This window comes from Panthera uncia (genome assembly GCF_023721935.1).
Source record: "Panthera uncia isolate 11264 chromosome C1 unlocalized genomic scaffold, Puncia_PCG_1.0 HiC_scaffold_3, whole genome shotgun sequence".
Lineage (NCBI taxonomy): Eukaryota > Metazoa > Chordata > Mammalia > Carnivora > Felidae > Panthera > Panthera uncia.
The window spans coordinates 96,600,769-96,604,969 of NW_026057584.1; the positions used below are offsets into that span (position 1 = coordinate 96,600,769).

Below are 4,201 nucleotides of genomic sequence, written 5' to 3' on the forward strand. Positions count from 1 at the left end.
TCAATACATGCTATATTTCTGCCTTTGTTCTCTTTTGCACTCTATCTCCCACAAACCATGCTGCCTGTCCACTCCATTATCATGCTGCTATAGTATATAAGCAATATACACAAAGTGAAAAATCAAAGTCATAGGACAGCAAGCATCGAAGGTGGACAGATAAAAACTAAAACCATCATGGACAAAATGCAGATTTCACTAATGAAAAAGATGAGGAGAAAAAGGTCTAATACTAAAGTATCAAGAAAGCGGGCTGGGCCACAGGGATCAGGATTCTGGGCTGTAAATTCTGGTTTCTCTTTCTTTGCTATGTGAGGACACAGAAAACCGGGAGGAGGGTTCTCATCAGGAACCAAATCTGTCAGAATGTTGATCTTGGACTTCTTAGCCTCTAGAGTGGTGAGAAATGAATTTATTCATTCTGTTTAAGCCACCTGGTCTATGGTATTTTATTATAGCAGGCCAAAAATATTAATGGACTTTGGTACTGAGAAGTGGAGTTCTGTTGTAACAAATACCTAAAAATGTGCAAGCAGGTTTAGAACTGAGTAATGAATCAAGGCTGGTGGAATTTGAGGTTCATACTAGGAACGTAAACGTGAAGGGCGATTTTGCTGGGGACTCAGAGGTGAATAAGGAATGTGTTATTGGAAAATAAAGAAAAAGATCTGTGCCATAAAGTGGCAAATAGCTTGGCTGAACTATATTCTAGTGCTCTGTGGAACGTAAAATGAGTGAGTAAATTGGATGTTGAGGTCTAAGCAAAGTGTTGAGGGAGTGCCTTGCTTCCTCCTGACTGTATATAGCGAAATTTGAGAAGAAATGAATTGGAGAAGGACTTGTTAAATGAAACAAATTCAGAACTTAAAAGATTTAGAAACTTCTCAGTTTATCATATTATAACACTTGAGAAGTTTGTTGTGAAGGGAACACTAAGGGTGTGGCTGAGCAACCTCTTGGTAAGGAGATGATTATGGTTGTGAAACATGGATCTAATCAGCCTCACTATGGAAACACTGTTGGTTTGGACTGAGGGGTGGAGATGAGACAAAATGAGGAAAGGCTGTCAGACTTCAGAGATCCTACAGCACCAGACCATAGAGCTATCTGCCTATGAATATGCCAGTGCTTCAAGACAGGGGAAGAATGACCCCAGAAGCAATTCAGAGATTATCAGAAAGGCCTCCTTGGTTTCAAAGTGGGAGGCCTTTGCCTTGGTTTCAACACGCCAGATAGCAGTCTTCTGGAGGCTTGGGGGTGCAATTCCCACTCGACAGAGCCACGGAAGTGGGGCTGTGGCCCCATTGGATCTGAAAGGCAGATAATTGAACCAAACAGGATTATTCTCAACCCTTAAGATCTAATGGCAGTTTTCTTGCTAGGTTTTAGACTTGCTTGGTACCCATCATGCCCTCCTGTCTTCCAATTTCTCCCTTTTAGAATGAAAATGTCTATCCTATGCCTTTTGCACCATTTGTATTTTTTGTTTTTAATTTATTGTCAAGTTAGCTAACATACAGTGTATACAGTGTGCTCTTGGTTTTGGGGGTAGATTCCCGTGGTTCATCATTTACATACAACACCCAGTGCTCATCCCAACAAGTCCTCCTCAATCCCCATCACCCATTTCCCTTTCCATCCCCCCCATCAACCTGCAGTTTGTTATGTGTATTTAAGAGTCTCTTATGGTTTGCCTCCATCTCTATTTGAAACTATATTTCCCCTCTCTTTTACCCCACGGTCCTCCATTAAGTTTCTCAAGTTCCACATAGGAGTGAAAACATATGATATTTGTCTTCCTCTGGCTGACTTATTTCACTTAGCATAATACCCTCCAGTTCCACCCACGTTGTTGCAAATGGCAGGGTTTCATTCTTTCTCATTGCCAAGTAGTATTGCATTGTATATATAAACCATCATTGTATTTTGAATGCACATAACTTGTTTGGTTTTACAGGTTCACAGCTGGAGGAATTTTGTCTCAGAATGAATTGGACCTTGAGTCTCACTTGTATCTAGTTTATATTAGAGGTCTCCTCTAATATAAACTTTAGACTTTAGAATTGGTGTTAAGAAGTTGGGATTGGAATGAATGCATTTTGCGTGTGAGGACATGAATTTTGGGTGCCAAGGACAGAATGCTATGGGCCGAATGTTTGTATCACCCTTAAATTAATATGTTGAAGTCCTTACTTCTCATTATGATGGTATTTGAAGATGAGGCCTTTGGGAAATAACTGGGTTTAGAGGAGAGCATAGATTGGTGCCTCATGATGAGATTAGTGTCCTGGATTGAAGAAGAAAAACCAGAGTCTTCCTTTCTCCCCATCTTGTGAGAATACAGTGAGAAGGTAGCTGACTACAGCCAGAAAGAAAACCCTCACTGAGAACTGAATCTAATGGACCTTGATCTTGGACTTCCCAGCCTCCAGAGCTATGAGAAATAATGTTCTGTTGTGAAACCACCTTATCTATGATGTTTTGTTATAACAGCCCAACCTGACTGATACAGAAGGTATAATACTAGATTTGTGTTTTTAATCCACCATCTTAACCTGGAACTTCCTTGACATGTCAGTTTGGGGAAGGGGCAGAAATTGGGTAAGATCCAGAGAATAAGACACTTTTGAGAGCAGAAGGCTAGAGTGTGGTTAGGGTGGGGAGTTCGGGATAGCTTGAGGGAAGCATGACCAGGTCCCTGAAAAAAGCAGTGCGACTCATCAAAGGCAAGCTTCACCTGCTTCGACATTTAATTTGATGTCATTCCTCCACAGCCCAAGCAATGCTCCAAACTTTCAGAAAACTGAGAGAGACAGGATGTTTTCTGCTGTGAATAAGTATGTTCCAAAGAAGATTCCACTGTCATTTTTAAGAGAAAGTGGCTACATTTAAAATGAGGCTTGTTTGATGTAGGTCTTGTGATGGGTAATAAATGGTTTAGCATGTAATCTCACAGCTCCTTGTGGCAGATTTTTAAGTACTGTACTTGCAGATGACCTTTTCCAGAGGTAAATTGCATATAAGGGGCTGTAAGTGCCACATTTAATAATGCTTCAGGGATATTAGGAGGAAAGTAACAGTTAGTATTCAGTGATAGGGTCCCATTATTAACTTACAGGCTGCTTGCTGAGCAGTGGATCTAGCTTTAGCAACAGATGTCTCCTTCTCAAGCTTTAAGAATTGATCCCAACTGGCAAAGCTATGCTCAATAAGTTGAGAAGGAAAAAGTAGAAAAAAACAAGGTATGAAAGGAAAAATTCTTGGACTAAGAAATCTAAGTTGCTCACCTTTAGGGAAAAGCAGCGATCTTTAAACTGGAATGGGATATAAGGGAATCCTAGGTTTTACCTGAGTTGGTCCATTTCCAGTTTTCTCTCTGATGCAACCTGAAGGTAATTTTCCTGGAGATTTCCAGTTTAGTTCAACTGCATATACAGCTACTAAATTAGAATCACACCTTCATAATACTAGTAAAAGATCCTTCTAACATTTTTTTTCCTTCTTACAGAATGAACTGCACATTCTTTGATCTGGTAATCAAGAGACTATAATTATAATGTGGACTTTCCAACCTGACACTCCCTTCCCCCCACTCCTTACTTTCAGGGTATCTTGCTTCGAGTAGATTGCTTTTCTCTCTGATGTCTAATATATTATAATTATTTGTAATTTCCTGCTTTTGTTGTAATATTCTTCCCTTCTTCCTGAATTAGTGTAGTCCAGAGATCAGCAAAGTTTTTCTGTGAAGGGTCAGATAATAAATTTTTTCAGCTTTGTGGGACATATGTTCTCTGTTGCCACTACTTTATTCAGTTCTGCTGTCGCTGCATGAAAGCAGTCATAGATGGCATGCAAACAAATGGGCATGGGATGAGGGCCAAGAAGGTGACATAGGGGCTCCTGAACTTTCTTTGCATGGATGCACTGATGTACAGCTACCCATTCAGCAATCCCCTCTGAAGGAAATCCAGAAACTACATGAGCGATTCCTACATATCTGGCAAATGAGAAAATACCCACATCAACATGGGTAGGGAAAGGCTGAGAAGACTCTCACCATAAAGCTCACTCCCAGAACAGCAGCAGATACTCGGGAGGGAACATCTAATTCCTGGCTTCTCCCCAAAGAGTGAAGGATTTTGACTATACAGCTAGCATCTTAACTTTAGGACTGCCACCAGAGGGATGGGCCCTCAAAATA

At 40.6% G+C, this 4,201-nt stretch overlaps 1 long non-coding RNA gene across 1 annotated transcript; it reads left to right on the forward strand.

Moving 5' to 3' along the window:
- Positions 1-225: 225 nt before the first annotated feature.
- Positions 226-3,049, forward strand: LOC125911672 (uncharacterized). The gene is made up of 2 exons (XR_007454407.1): positions 226-399; positions 2,775-3,049. It is a non-coding gene; the product is annotated as an uncharacterized LOC125911672 (long non-coding RNA).
- The last annotated feature ends 1,152 nt before the right edge of the window (positions 3,050-4,201 follow it).